Consider the following 16994-nt stretch of genomic DNA (forward strand, 5'->3'; position numbering starts at 1 on the left):
TCGCATGATCTTGGTGGCCAACTTACGGGTCCATTTCTTGAGATGAATTGTTGTCCGAAGTTTTCCCTCAAAATGGCCATAGAATCGCGAGCTGTGTGGCATGTAGCGCCATCTTGTTGAAACCACATGTCAACCAAGTTCAGTTCTTCCATTTTTGGCAACAAAAAGTTTGTTAGCATCGAACGATAGCGATCGCCATTCACCGTAACGTTGCGTCCAACAGCATCTTTGAAAAAATACGGTCCAATGATTCCACCAGCGTACAAACCACACCAAACAGTGCATTTTTCGGGATGCATGGGCAGTTCTTGAACGGCTTCTGGTTGCTCTTCACCCCAAATGCGGCAATTTTGCTTATTTACGTAGCCATTCAACCAGAAATGAGCCTCATCGCTGAACAAAATTTGTCGATAAAAAAGAAAAGAACCGAACACTGATTTTGGTAATAAAATTCAATGATTTGCAAGCGTTGCTCGTTAGTAAGTCTATTCATGATGAAATGTCAAAGCATACTGAGCATCTTTCTCTTTGACACCATGTCTGAAATCCCACGTAATCTGTCAAATACTAATGCATGAAAATCCTAACCTCAAAAAAATCACCCGTTATCAGTTCGAATGACAATTTTATAATCATCCGACGTGATACGATCACGGGCTGTTTAAGACAATCGAACCAATTCATTTTCAGCGTGGAAAAAATTTTGTAGGCGTCAACAATTTCTGTTCTAACACTTGAAGTGATAGAGCAACGACGTTCAACTTCATTATTGGAATTCCCAACAAAATAAATTTGCAAAAATGTATAGTTTGCATCAGCGAATGGCAATAATGAGCCTACTCTATTGTAAATCTGGCCTTGTATCTGTAGTGTAGAATTTTCAAACAGGAGAACATAGTTTTTACAAAGTACGTAGAATTAGTTTTCATCATAACGGATGTCAGTTACCTTAAAAGGTCGAAATTACCTAAAAAGTTGGCATGAAGTTATCACGAATGACATGGGTCACACTAAACGAAGTCATTATGAAATGTATAATTCATGTTTCCGATTGAAATGTTTGTTTATTCGCCAAAAAATGCTTCGACTGTGGTGTAACTCCCAACACCAAAGAGCTCAAAGTCTCTGGAGGTGGGTTCAATGCCGACAGTTTCACTTTTCCATAAGCACAACATAATACCGGCGTTTACTTTTTGAATTTGAATGCTTTGCAATATTCAATTGAACGCTCCTCGATTCAAATTTTCTAAAACCCGCGTCCTATTTTGCAAAAAACCTTCTACGTTTACGTACTAAATCTCTTTGAAAATGTTGCACATCATTTTCCTGTGGTCTGCTAACTGCTACCTGTGAAGCTGTACACGAACGTCTCCCAATATTATCACGTTTTGGTGGCATTATTCAAAATGACAATTCAAAATCTGCAAATAACAACTTAAAATCCACATAAAACAATAATAATTTTAATTTAAATAAACAAAAATCCAATCAAGCATAAAAATTGATAATTTTACTAAATATGCAATCATTGACACGACAATTTCCGTTAAATTCTTTGCTTCGTTGGCGTCTTAAATTATAATTTCACGTATTTGATTTAATATTGAAAATAATTAAACAATGTTAACATTTATTTGTAAAATTTGTTCGATTCTGACTGTTGTTCAAAAAATGTAAACTAAGAGAAACTTATTTCACTTGGTATTGTATATTTTCTTCGAAAATTCAGAGAATTTTGCTGCCCTTATCAATGCATTACAGTTTAACTAAATGTTAAATAACATTGTCTGCCTAAATTTAACATTCTCTGTTATATGTAGTTCTGAGTATAATTTTCATTGAAGCAGCTCTGTTCACGCGCCACTGTTAAAATTTCTCTTTCTGAGCTACTTAGCTGTGGCTGTGCTCTTCACATTTTGTTAGCTTTTGACAGTTCACACGCTTGTCCGTGGTTGGACCTTCTATATAATTTACGTTCTCTGGTTTTACTGAAAAGGCTATTTTTGGAAGGAAAATTTTCATGCATTACGTATTTTAATCCAACTGTAGGTGGCATAAATATTGACCATATCCATTCGTCATCTGTAGCTTTAATTAAATGGTTGTCAGCCGTGTGACTAGGAGCAATATCCAAGATAAGCGAGACTTTCTTTGATAAGTTGTGTTTAAATGTCAATAAACAAATAAAGATTTCTTTACATTTACATACATGTGTACTTGTATTGGTTAGAAGAGTTAACGCTCCCTCCTCCATACACGTCACTGGACTACAATACACCACATTAACGCGATCCATACATGACGACGCCGCTCACGAGAACACCACACACCAATACACATAAAACTGCATCCACAATCCATCATCTAATATACCATACCATCACCACCCAGCAGACCTTAAAAGGATCAACTCGATCGAAAAACGACATTTTTTCGATTAACGTCAAATGAAACAAGTGAAAAGAATTGCGGAAAACTTGAAAGAAAAGTAAAGATTTTGGAAAAAGTGAAATTATAATTTGAATCTGAAAATCGAATTTTTAAAAGATAAAAATAAAGAGTGAAAATTTAATTATGGAATATAAATGAGTACGTATGTATGTATGTATGTACATATATGGTCCTCCGAGTTATAGTGGCAGGCACAAACGATTTTTAAGAACCCAAAAAAACAAAAAAAATTGTGCGGTTAACAATGCGCAAACATACATACATACGTATATAACAACACATAAAAACAAGTAAGGAAGAACTAAGTTCGGGTGCAACCGAACATTTTATACTCTTGCAACTTGCAAAAATCAAGGCCAGGAAAATATGTACTTTAACACTCCAGTAGTCGCGCGTACTACAATAGTAGACCACTTGTGTATATACTTTTACGTTTTACGAATAACTATTCGCAAGAAGTCTGATTTTAAGTTCCTAATATGTTTAAAATGAATATTTTTTGGTTGATTTGGTTTTATAATAAACTGTTACTTATTATTATTAAAACAAATTTTTTTATTTACAAATATTTCGTTTCAAACCCTTATGTCTAAAATGTTCTACACATGTAGTACGCGCGACTACTAACGGCACAAAAAGGGGCGCGACCACTGGAGTGTTAAAGTGTAAAAGCAATCATATAGCGTAAAACCGGCTGGATGTTCGAAAATCCTGCTATTAGTTACATACTTAGTTGCTTGGCCAAGTTTTCGCTCAAATTTATCTATTTTGGGCACTGAGATATACTGTTATGAGTAAAACAAGCTCTCTTATTTTCATTAAGATAACTCACATATACATAATTGCTCTTTTGTTCAAATGATAGTCGTAGAAAGAATTGCGTTATAATCGCAATGCAAACTGTGGTCAAAATATTTTCGCTACGAAGCCATGTGACAACAACATCAATAAAAAACTAACAACAACATATCTATGTAGTTCTCGAAACGGCACAAAATGCTTAGGCATACATTTAAATTTTTACTGAAGCATTTTTAGCCACGCCTTGAGCTTTCCAATGAAGCGAACTTCGCTGCTTTCACATAGGAATGACACACCCGAGAGATCGTTCACTTCATGCGAGCGCGACAGTTCACCCAGAGATAATTCCGTATGCCTACAGTACCCTGCTACATGTTGAGCAATGAGTGGGAAATCAATTTTTATGTTTAATAATTTCAGTGAATATTAATAAAAAATTACATAACTGATAAACGATATCTATTGCCTTCTACCGCCATTTGCGCCTATGAGTTACATTCATATATGTAAGTCAAGTACTGTAGCTCCTTGCTCTTAAAAATTTTAAATACTTTTATAAGATACTGTACACCGAACAATCAAGCTAGCACGTTGTGCCAGAGAACATAGAGCATATGTTTATAGTTTCTCTGTCCAGTCAACTGTCAAACGCTTATTTTGAGGCGCTCTCACACTGGAATAAGTTGGGGATCACTTTATCTCAGTTTAACTTTATTTAACGAGTTGTGTAGTGACAAGTGAACATAACAGATTATTATTCCTGATATAAGTGTTGAAATATCGGAAAGCTGAATTTCTATTGCTTTTGCTTCTGAACACTATTATAATAACGAGGTAAGCACCATATTAATTTACGCATTTTTATTAAAGTACAACGGAAAAGCAGACTTCTTTAGGCGATTAAATTATATTACATACATATGTATGTGCATGTATACAGAAATATCAAACTGGTGCGCTGGTACGACACAAAGTGCCAGTCAGCATTTCGGATCACATAACAACAACAAATTTTCAATGTTTGTATTATTGTTTGCGGAACTTTAGCCGGTGACGCATTGTGTGTTAGGTCTGCTGATAGGGCAATTGAGCGAATAAAACTTTCAAGCCACCTACGTGGTGCTGTCATAGTGTGTGATCCGAGTTTTAAAAGGAAAAAATAAAATAGTATACATACATATTTATGAATTTACTTGTGTGGCACGGTTCCGGCGGGGTAAAAAACCGAATTTCCGTGTAAATGGGGTATGTGCGGATAGGGGAGCTTCTCCAGAGGACGAATATCCAAAAATAATATAAAAATAAATAATATTTTTAAAATATTCACGTTTAAAAGTTCAAAAATTTGCACTAAGAACACGTGGTATTTCTCTATGTTTCACTAAATTTTTTCATGTTTTTTACTCTGTATATTTATAGATACACTCTAAGCATTGAAATAAGCTAACATTTCACATTTATTTTGTAATTTTTCAGCTAAATTTAGTAATTTAAAAATCACTTATCAAATTTATCGCTGAAAAGTTTAGAGTGTTTATATTTACGAGGAAAATCAGCTTTGCCACACCTTAAAAACCAAAAGTGAAGGATTTTTCAGCGTTTCACTGCGATTTCTTTGTTTGTACTTTCGAGTTATTCTTTTTTCTTTATTAACTATAAAAAAACTATAAAGATTTTTCGAGCTAAAATTGAATATGTGAACACTATTCCTTACACATACATACATATATGAATATATGAATAATATGTGATTTATATTTAAAAAAAACACAGATAAGTAAAATCGTGTGATAATATTATAATATTTATATAATTGTAATATAAAGAAAAAATAAATCGGAATTGTGCCAATTTCATTTTCCAAAACTCAGAAAAACCACTTAACGGCGGCTGATATACACATTTAGTTTATGCTTTAAAAAATCAGCTTTTGTAGTTATTTTATTTAATCAGTAACAAAAGCAATAGCAGTTCAATTCAATTGCACCTCACAGCGAAAATGACGCAGTAACAAACCCAAAAACACACTTTTGAAGGACATAATCAAAATTTTAGATTGAGTAACACCTTGTGAGATACCTCTTACTAGAAAATGACCACGGCATTCTACTATGTATACGTTGCTTCGTAGATTTTGCGGTTGTACCTCAGCATTTGCTTTTCTCCATACATAGACTGTTTCCATCCGATCTAAACAAGTTGAAATCTCATCTACAAAAATTTTCGGTATTCCAGAAGCTTTCATTCTTATATTTTCTTAGACTTTTAGCATTTATGTGTGGTTTATTTCGGGCTGTGCGGCCATAGAAATCAGCTTCCTTGAACACTTCGTATGGTTTCCAGATGTGAATTTTTCCAAGAAATTTTTCCACTTTGTTGATTAAAGTTAAAGTTGGAGTACGTAAAGCCTTCGTTAAATATTTTATAAAGAGCCGATTTCTTTTTATTCGTCTGTGAGCTTACATTTCGGTATACGAACATGTTTTTTCTTATTAATTGTAAAGAATAAATAATTTTTGCGTTTTTTTTTAATTATGATAACTACAAATAGAAAACTGCGGTTAGCATATTACCAGACACGGACTTCAACGCGCCATTAAAGTTGCCAAGGTAAGATGACAGTCGTTGATCGGGTGCAGATTTTGTGTACACCAAAAAACTTGGAAGAAAACTTCCAAGTGTATTTTCTTATTTGAAATATTTTACTCAATATTGTATTTTTTTTAGTACAGAAAAAAAGTTAAGTTAAGTAACTAGTAATGGCCACGAGTTCTTCCCAAACACTTGCTCTTCAGAGGAATTCCTCTGAGCAGAACCGCTTCATGGAGAAATTAATGACGAAAATATTTAATTTCTACGACGATCAGTCTCTAATCGATGTGACATTTAAAGTTTCAAATCCCACGGCTTTGTAAGTATTTCTTTCTTCTCAGCTTACATAAAATTATATAAATTAATATTTATAATTTTTTTTCTCAGTGTACCCGCGCATCGTTTGGTACTCGCAGCAGCGAGTCCTTACTTCGAGAACCTTTTCAATGGCAATCAAAGCACTAATCCTATCATCGAGATAAATGATATCGACAGCGATATTTTTGAGCATCTAGTAATCTTTTGTTACACCGGACAGGCCCACATTACCGTTGACAATGTCGCTGCCATGCTAAATGCGGCAATCGTTTTGCAATTGGACGATGCCATAACCAGTATTGTAGACTATCTCATGGCACATATCGATGAATACACTTTGCAGGGCGCTTATACGCTGGAGCGTGAAATGAAATGTGAACTTCTTAGGCAGAAAATCTTCGAATACGAGACACAGAACTTCATGGAGGTGAGTCTAAATATACACGTAATATTTCACAATAACGGTACTTGTTTAATTTAAATATTGTTTCTAATAATACTAGATCAGCCGAAGCGATGAGTTTTTGAATTTTGATGTAGAAAAAGTGCAACGTATTCTGGTGTCTGACAATTTGAATATAACCCGTGAGGAAAATGCCTACGAGGCCATACAACGCTGGTACAATTACGATGTTCCTGCACGTCAAGAGCAACTGCCACTTTTAATAGCTTGTCTCCGGCTTACCCAATTCAAAGTGGACTTTCTGATGACACACATACAGCCGTTACCTGGATGTGAGCTACTGGCCTTCAAGGCGTTATCGTGGATCAGAGAGCCTACAACACGGCCAATGATAAATATGCGATTTACGAAACCACGTGGGATCAGTGCTACAAATTGTGATGAGAAAACAATCCTAGCGCTTTGCTCTACGGTAAACTGTGGCTTATATTCAAAAATGATAAACTTACATTAATGTACTTACAATATTTTTGGAACAGCTGAATCCCAAGCTGCTGCAATATAACAAAACTGAGGATAAGTGGCAGGAATATGCGATAATAAAAATGGATTATGAACTGTATAGAACTATTTTAAAGGATGATAATTTATTTTTTATTGGCGGTTGTAAACGGTTGGCGGTTGTTAACGTTGTCCGTAGCTGGAATATACGAAATAAGACATGGCAAAATTTGCCCGGCATGATCGAAGCAAGAAGGAGACACTGCGTTGTCGAATTAAATGATAAAATCTACGCGATTGGTGGTTATGGAGATAATGTTCTGTCGTCGGTGGAAAGGTGAATATATATAAATCTGTAAGGAATTACCTAACGATAACGATTGTGAGCTTTAACAATTAAAGGTTGACTTTAAGCTCGACGGTGAAAGAACTTTAGACTAGATGTGTTAGGGTAGTATTGCAAGGTACTTCGGCATGAAAGAAGGAGCGAATTCAATGAAATGTTATGATCTGATTGAATCTGACTTCAGAAAACTCGTAACACTTTATTTAGAATAATTCTAAGTGTCTTTAATAGACTATGCAACGTGACGAAATGTCACTTTTAACGCTTCAGTTTTCATTATTTTTTGATTGCTTTGTGTATTTCCAGATACTCGACTTCTGATGGTTGGAAGTTCGTGAACAGCTTAATTGTTGAACGATATGACGCAGGTGCAGTGACATTAAATGGTAAAATTTACATAATGGGCGGTTGTAATGGCAAAAGTCAATCATTAAAATCCGTCGAATGCTACAATCCGGATTCAAATACTTGGAATTATTGCGCAGATATGACAGAACATCACAATTTTGCTTGTGTAAGTTAGATTAAAATATAATTATTAATATTAGTAGAACGTTCATCAAGTCATGGTTTGGTAGAATGAGGAAGAGTCGGAGAACGGTATATGGCGCATATGAGATAACTCCGTTAAAACCACAACAACAGCGGTATATGAATGTGCGTAACCGGAATTCGTATTCTGTCTAGATTTTTATAATTTATTACTGAAATGCGTACTGCCGCTATAATAGGAGATTTCATTTGATTTCACCTTTGCAAGCCTTCCCTAAAGTTTTCAAACCATCAAAATTAACTCCGCTTCAATAAAAATGACCGAAATTGTCTAATTGAAAATAGTCACTGATTTATTTAGTCGCCCTCTTAACTCTATTAAATTTAAATAAAACGTTTATTGCTACTTTTTATATTACAGGTAACTGTACATAAAGGTCACATTTATGTTTTAAGCCGTAGAGGTTCTGAACGATACGATCCTCAGCAAAACACGTGGTCACAGGTACATATATTGAGGTGATTTTCGCCAATCGCTTGATGACAAATTGAATATTCTTGAAAACTTTTCGCAGATTTGCTTTTTGAACGTTTGTCCTGGTAGGATGACTTGCGTATCACTAGACAATAAACTTTGGGCCATTGGTGACAGGTCTAAATCTGCTGGCAAGCCATGTTTATCAGTCTTTGATGAAGAAAATTCCTGTTGGGTAGAAAGGTGCTCATTACCCGAAAGTAATGTGTTTAACGGTTTTGTTGTGCCTGAATCCTTGCTGTCGTCGATGTGAATAAATAATTTAATTATTGTTCCGTTTTTCGATTTAACAAATTCTTTTAAAATAAATTATCTTATAAATATAATATAAACTTTCACTATTGTCATACAAAAATAATTAGTTTGGAAGCAGGGGATGTTGCTAAACGCACTCGAACTGAAAGTTATGAATCCGTAATATGAGACACATTCTAAAATCGTTTGAATCCACCAGTTTGACGACTACTAGTGTAATAAATATGTATTTGCATCGATATGTATATTTGTAGTTGATCTATATTATAGATATTTATTATAGATTCTATAAGAGCATGTTATATCTTTGAATTTACGAAATAAATATATGTAAGAGAACAAGAGAGGAACAGCTCTCTTAAGAGCGTGGTGGTGGACAAAAAAATTAGGAGTGCTCTTATAACCATCACAGTTGCGATAATAACACTGTGGAACATTTTTGGGATTATTGTCTGGGGGGTGAGAAATTCCAAGTCAGGGTGATGGTACTAGGTCAGTATAGTAAAACCCTCAAAGGGTTTGGCGTTTGTATGTGTCAGTTTTTTTTATGACCTTTTAAATTTTTTTCCTTATCTTGATGTTTTTTCGCTTAGTTGTAAATTAGTATAACGGGATACAACTTTGCACGACTAATGTTTTTGAGTGTGCCACCGTATGACCAAAAATTGTAGAAATCCAATAAAACCTATTCAAGTCCCTGGGTACCGAATATTTGCACCCCGGTACCTATATTTGACTTTTGATTGAAAATGTCGGTCAATGTGTGATGTATCTATATAACTGAAATTAAGGAATAATCCTTCTCATATAATGGTATGTCAAAAATGGATTGAATCGGACCAATACTTCCCTTAGCCGCCATATACTTAATATAAAGATTTTCGAACCTTGGGGTGACTTTGTACCGCATATATCGGCCAAAATGTGAGTTGTACCAATGAAAATAAGAGAGCGTGTTTTATTCAGAACAGTATATCTTTGAGCCTGAAATAGATAAATTTGACAGAAAACTTGACCTAGCTCCTATATGACTAATACCTGGATTTTCGAACATACGGCTGACTTTACTCTATATGATTGGTTTTAAAGTATTTCCCTGGTTATTGGCAAACTTTTGTTTGTTTTTTTTTTTTTAATTTGCAATCAAACATGATTATTGTATTAAAATGTAACAAATGATACCTAATTTACTCTTTAATATTATCGATACTTTGGGTGCATTGAAGCTATAAAACCCTTCACAGGTGCAACTTCTGCTGGCATAAAGGGTAAAATAATGCTTTTGTCTTGATTTTTGCCAGTCGGTTTGTACATCTTATATTGTCTTTTCAGACAAATTGATTTTAAAAATTGAAGAATTAGCTCTTGTAAGGGTGTAATAGTACATTAATCTAAGTATGCATGTATACAAATTTATTAATTACCGTTCAGGTAACCCTTTTTTTAGCACAAATAAAAGCTGCAGTCTAAACATGCCAACTTCAGATTTCTAATTTATACCACTTTGTTTTATTTTTCTTGGTCAACAAAAAATGTGCAGGAATGCGAAAGAAAAGCGTTTCACGGGTGGCTGTGATTTTTCTGATTCACAGCGTATTGGGTAAATAAGGTTTGGCTTTTTTGTGCATTTTCCGGTTTTACGTTAACCCAGAGCAGCTATAACAGATAATGTCGTGACTTTCATTTCGATTAATTTATTATTTCGGCGTAGGCGTCATTTTCGCTGATGTCCATGCATGCATATATAAATATAATACATATATCATATTAGCCATAGGCTTATTTCACAAAATCGAACCTCTAAAGCCATCTATTCATCCTTAAAATTACAAGCAGCTTTTTAAGCCTTACGCTAACCTCAACTATCACGATCAGTGATTAAAAATACATATCAATAAAGGTAAACTTGTTCACTCAAACTTTATTTATAGACAAATTAAATATTTTTTAACACAATGTTAAACTCTTTAACACCCAACGCTTGAAAAGTTCTTATCAAGTACATTAAAAAAATTATTTTTTAACGCAACAAATCCTTGTCAAAAAGATTTTCTTTTAATTGCATGAAGCAAGAAGTTGCTTTCTCGCTTAAGTATTTACAGGAATGCCAAAAAGAAAGGTGCAACTGACAGGCTAAGTTAAAATAAATATGTATATGTAGGAAATAATAAGTATTGGTGATTTATTATAGTTGTGTCTTTATTAACATTCAAAAAGCAACTGTCCCGTTTGTCCATGGTTGTATTCTTTCGTACTTCAGTTAAAAATGTAAGTATGTATTGCTAGTTAGTTATTTAGTAAGAATGTAAGTAAAAGTTATTTAATATTAATATGTCTGTCCGCTTCGAGTTGTCCGTCCATGTACGTCTCCTACATTCGGCCGTCCTGAACTGTCGTTCGACCCGAACGAAGGAGTCCATGTTTTCATAAATTCAGCTATCGTTGTGGTTTTATGAGGACCTACGTGTGTCGCCTACTTTTTCAACGTCATATCTTCCGTGCCCTAGTTTTTTCTTAACGGAATATGGACCGAGAAATTTTGCTTTAATCTTTAGACCTGGTCTAAACTGCATCCGCTTAATTGCTACTAAATCGTCTATTTTGTATTCTGTTTCCTGTTTACGTTTCGAATTAAAAGTTCGCCTATTTTCTTCCTGAATCTTTGATATATTTTCTTTAGCTTTATTCCTCACACTCGCGTTCGGCTTCTAATTCTTTCAACAAAGCTTCATCTAATAATCTTCTAAGTCCTATGTCTTCAGGTATGCGCATGTCCTGTTATTATTTTTCTTGTTGACCAATGCCCTTGACAATGAGCAGTTCGAATAATTTTGCTATGCCATTGCTTGTGGAACTACTACCAACTCTTTATTAGGATCTTTGTGTACTATACCATTTTTTATGTAATAGTCTTTATAAGGATTGTTGTCTAAAATTGTTGATATTGCCCTTAACCAGTCATCACTTTGTTGAGCTTCTTTTAAACGAAATCTTAAAGAATCTTCAAGTAGCATTGCCGTCATTCGTCTTAGAGCATCAACTTGCCGACCTATGCTCGATTATATAGTTGAAATCTTGGAGATACATAGCTCATCTACTAACTTCGAGTGGTACATCTTTCTTCTTCATTGTTAATGCGAACGCATTGAAATCACTTACAATTTTAAACTTTTTGTAGATTACGTAAATCCGCCACTTTTTTAATCTATATATATAAAAATAAGTCCGTATATGTACGTCGCCGAACTAATCATAAACGCGTCGTGCGATTTCAACCAAACTTACGCACGACGTAGGCCCATATATGGTTTATATGAAGTTTGGTTGAAATCCGATAACGCATGTGTGTGCGATGCGTATGTGAAGTGAGTGTGTTTTTGCCGCAGGCGTGTTTTGTACCGCACACAGCATTCATTAGTATTGAATACGAGTACATTTTGGTCGTTTGTGTATTGGAGACCATTGCACGGAGTGATGCAAATAGCAATTTGTTATCATTTCTCTTTTCTCTTTGGACGTCATTGGTGATTGATCTTATCGTAATCGATTTTTGAAAATATTAATTTCTTCGCATTTTTTGGTGAGTATTTTGATAAAAATTAAAAAAAAAACAATGGTTAATGAGATAAAAATTGATTGTTTTGCTAAACAAGTGTTCTGATTGTTACAAGTGCATCATATGATTTTGTGACATAATCTCAAATTTGATATTTTGTGAAAAAAATTAAAAAATTTAGTGATTTTTTTCGTTTAATGTGCGATCAATGAGCTAAAAATTACTTGGATTTTTTGGCCAATTTTTAATTGAGTTTTGTCACATTTTCAGCAGATTTTCGTGTCTTTTCGCCACTTTTCGGTGCTTTTCGAGTGCAGACGATCTCGAACGTTTCATTTTCGCTTCCGAACGGTAATACAAAAATTATTTCGATTTTTTGGCCAATTTTTAATTGAATTTTGACACATTTTTAGCACATTTTTGACAATTTTCGTGACTTTTTGGTGCTTTTCGAGTCCAGAATTTGCTGGATTTCATCAATTTATTACTGAAGTTCTTTATTATCTTTAGTTTAGTTTCTTCTAAAAATGCCACGAAGAGCAAGAGCTGACATTGGATGTCGGTCGCGTAGAACGCAAAATAGATCAAACGAAAGGGAAAATCAATCGCAAGAACAGCGAGAACAAGAGATTGCAAATAGAAGGGAACGTGTTGCAAGATCGCGTTCAAATCGTAGGCTGACAAGTATTAATCAAAATTTTCGAAGGCGTGCCGCACAAATCTACGTCAATGTTGCTTTAAATGGTGCTGGATTTAGATATAATCACGCAATTGATTTTGCATAAGTTTGTGGTGATTGGTGGAATGAACAAAGTATGCCAACATTGTAATGCACTGAATTTCATTACTTTTCACAAGTTCTAATCAATCATATTTTGCCTCACAATTTCAGATACAAAGACAAATTTATCATAGGATTGGTTCATTATTGCCATTTCCAGATGCAAACCACCAGTTCTTGCAAATCTACTTCCTTGGCAATAATGAAAATGAAGTAGATGCCCGTTGTTCAATATTCACAAGTGCCAGAAGAATAATAATACGTGAATTGCAAGCATTGTTTCATGAACATAATGATTTGATTAATACTTTTCGGACAGCACTTGATCAGATGCCATCTGATGATCATAAAAGCGTGCTTCGTGCTGATGGAAGACCAATCGGAGAACACGAACAAAGATTTAATGCACCTATAAATAATGAAGTTGCTGTGGTGATTGTCGGTTTCAATCACGTGACATTGTATTGCGTGTTTGTGAAACACATCGCTCTTACGATGCCCTACAGAACCCAATTTTGTTTTGTCGGGGTGAAGATGGATACTCTATTAATTTAAAAATGGTAGATCCCGCAAACCCACGTGAGTGTTTGTTGTGTTTAATATACTCTTCCAATTTTGTTTAACAAGAATTAGTATGACATGATTTAAATTTCCATTTTTTTTTCTCTTCAGAACCTGAAGTCAATTGAAATGTCGGAGACTCTTTCATCAATATGTCGAAGACATGTATGCACGGATAGAAACAGAGCGTTTGAACTTTATTCAATTCAATCAACGGAAGTTGCGATCAGAAGAGTATATACATCTCCGCGAAGCAATCAATAATGATGGATATGTTGACAATGTTGGACAAGTTGTTATTTTACCAGCAAGTTACACAGACAGTCCAAGGCACATGCATGAATATGCACAAGATGCTATTTGCTATGTTCGTTTGTATGGTCGACCAGATTTGTCTATTACATTTACATGTAATCCACAATGGGACGAAATCAAGCAATATTTATCTGTAGGGCAATCTTCTACAGACCGTCATGACATAACTGGACGAGTATTTAGACAGAAGCTGAAGTCATTGATGGATTTTATTGTTAAACATCAAGTTTTCGGCGAAGTTCGATGTTGGAAGTATTCGGTGCAATGGCAAAAGAGAGGATTACCGCATGCCCATATTTTGGTATGGTTAGTCAACAAAATAACAAGCGATCAAATAGATGACATTATCTCAGCAGAAATTCCTGATCAGGAAATCGATCCAGGTTTATTTGATGTTGTTACAATAAGTATGATTCATACTCCATGTGGCGTTCTAAATATTAATTCGCCATGTATGAAAGATGGGAAATTCATGAAGGGGTATCCCAGAGATTTGATTTCCGAGACAAATTATTGGAAATGATGGTTACCCATGGTATCGCCGACGCTCAACGGATGATAATGGCAAATCAATAAATCTACGAGTCAATAATCTAGATGCTAATTTGCTAAAACATTGCTTTATTCACAAGTACCAACATATTAAACTTGGAATGCATCTGGAAAGAAATGGAATAGACGTAAGCAAGGAAGACCAGTTCAAGGTTATGCTGGCATTTTTGAAAGTGATGCCATTGGACGTCTCTACACAGTGCATCCCAGTCATGCTGAATGTTTTTACTTGCATCTATTATTGATTTATGTTCGTGGGCCTACATCTTTTTTGAGTTTGAAAAGAGGTAACGGGGTCACACTTTTCGTCAAGCATGTCAGGAATTGCATTTACTGGAAAATGATAATCACTGGGATGCGACACTTAGGGATGCAATATTTGCTATTATTATTGCAACATGTTTTCCATCTGATCCACTGCATTTATGGGAAAATTTTAAGGATTTTATGACCGAAGACATTTTGCATCGAATGCGCCGAATTGCAGGAAATAACTATTTAATGATTACACTTGAAATGTTTAATGAGGCATTGATTATCATTGAAGATATTTGTTTGGTAATTGCAAATAAAGCATTGACACAATTGGGTTTGGTAGCTCCAACTCGACAAATGCATGATGCATGCAATCAAGAAATAAACCGTGAAAAACAATATGATTTGAATGAGTTGACCACATTTATAAACTTGAATTTGCGTAAATTGAATCCAGAACAGAGACACGCATGTGATACCATAATGGAATCAGTACGAAACGAAACTGGAGAAATGTTTTTTTTAGACGCTCCAGGAGGAACTGGCAAAATATTTCTGATTTCCTTGCTATTAGCGACTATAAGATCACAAAGTAATATAGCATTGGCACTTGCATCATCTGGAATAGCAGAGACGTTATTAGGTGGTCGGACAGCCCATTCTGCACTTAAATTACCACTGAATATGAATGTAAATGAAAATCCCACCTGTAATGTTTCCAAAAATTCGGGAATGGGCAAAGTCTGCAACAATGCAAATTAAAAGTGTGGGATGAATGTACAATGGCCCATAAGAAATCAGTGGAAGCGTTAGACAGGACATTGCAAGACTTGCGTAGTAATGATCAACAGATATTTGGTGGCGCTTTGATTCTGTTGGCTGGTGATTTTCGTCAGACATTGCCTGTGATTCCCCGTTCAACACCAGCAGATGAATTAAAAGCATGTTTAAAGTCATCTTATTTATGGAGACATGTAAAAATACTCAATTTGACTACAAATGTGCGAGTACAAATTCAAAACGATCCAACGGCCGACACATTTTCAAGGCAACTGTTGGCAATAGGCAATGGTCAACTTGCTGGTGATCGTGAAACTGGCTTAATCACTTTAACAGATAACTTTTGTAATATTTCGCCGACAAAAGGAGAATTGCTGTCAAGTGTTTTTCCAAATATAGCAGAAAATTATCGCAATCATAATTGGTTGGCTGAAAGAGCTATACTGGCCGCTAAAAATAAAGACGTTGGTCAAACGAATGCAGACATTTTAACCCATGTTCCTGGCGTGGTTGTAACATATCAATCAGTTGGCACGGTTACGAATCAAGACGACGCTGTTAATTATCCGACAGAATTTTTGAATTCCTTAGATTTACCCGGATTTCCACCTCATCGTTTACAATTGAAAGTGGGTGCTCCCATTATTATGCTTCGAAATATAAATCAATCACGATTATGCAATGGGACAAGATTAGCGGTTAAAAAGGTCATAAACAATTTGATCGAAGCAACAATTTTAATGGGGAAGTTTAAAGGTCAAGATGTATTGATTCCACGCATTCCAATGATTCCATCAGATTTACCTTTTGAATTCAAAAGACTACAATTTCCAGGACTTCTTGCATTTGCTATTACAATAAATAAAGCGCAAGGGCAATCGTTGGAATTCTGTGGAATTGATTTAGAATACCCTTGCTTTTCACACGGCCAGTTATGTGTTTCGTGCTCACGTGTTGGCAAGCCTTCAGTTTTCTTTATCTACACAACAACTCATGGCAAAACCAAAAATGTTTCTACGAAAGAGCTCTAAGATAGTTTAAGTGATACATACTCTAAGATTGTAAGAAACTAGAATTAAAAGTATAATAGAATAATAGGCAACAAAACCAACTTTATTAAAAACAAGTGTGTTTCTTTTCTTATTTTGTTTTGCCGTGCGAAGCAGTCACCGGGCCCGCTAGTTCTACATAAAAAAAATTATTTCGAAGTTTTATTCTCATTTAATGTTATTTTTTCACCTTTCTATTATTGTCGCATCTGTGATTGTTACAAGAGCACTATTAATTTTTGTGTCCACCACCACGCTCTTAAGAGAGCTGTTCCTCTCTTGCTCTCTTACATATTTTTCGTAAATTCAAAGATATAACATGCTCTTATAGATCAAGTGCAAATATACATATCAATGCAAATACATATTTATTACAACAGTTGTCGTCAAACTGGTGGATTCAACCGATTTTAGAATGAATCTTATATAACGGATTCCCAACTTTCAGTTC

At 34.8% G+C, this 16994-nt stretch overlaps 1 protein-coding gene across 1 annotated transcript in view; it reads left to right on the forward strand.

The window, feature by feature from the left end:
- The first annotated feature begins 3809 nt into the window (after positions 1-3809).
- The window catches only part of LOC125779046 (kelch-like protein 17), a 134522-nt gene continuing 121337 nt past the window's right edge, over positions 3810-16994 (forward strand). The window contains exons 1-3 of the mRNA XM_049459456.1: positions 3810-4086; positions 5514-5721; positions 5804-5862. The gene's annotated coding sequence lies outside the window, so the exon portion shown is untranslated. The remainder of the gene's footprint in view (positions 4087-5513; positions 5722-5803; positions 5863-16994) is intronic.

The sequence above is a fragment of the Bactrocera dorsalis genome, chromosome 5, assembly GCF_023373825.1.
Source record: "Bactrocera dorsalis isolate Fly_Bdor chromosome 5, ASM2337382v1, whole genome shotgun sequence".
NCBI classification, from domain to species: Eukaryota; Metazoa; Arthropoda; class Insecta; order Diptera; family Tephritidae; genus Bactrocera; species Bactrocera dorsalis.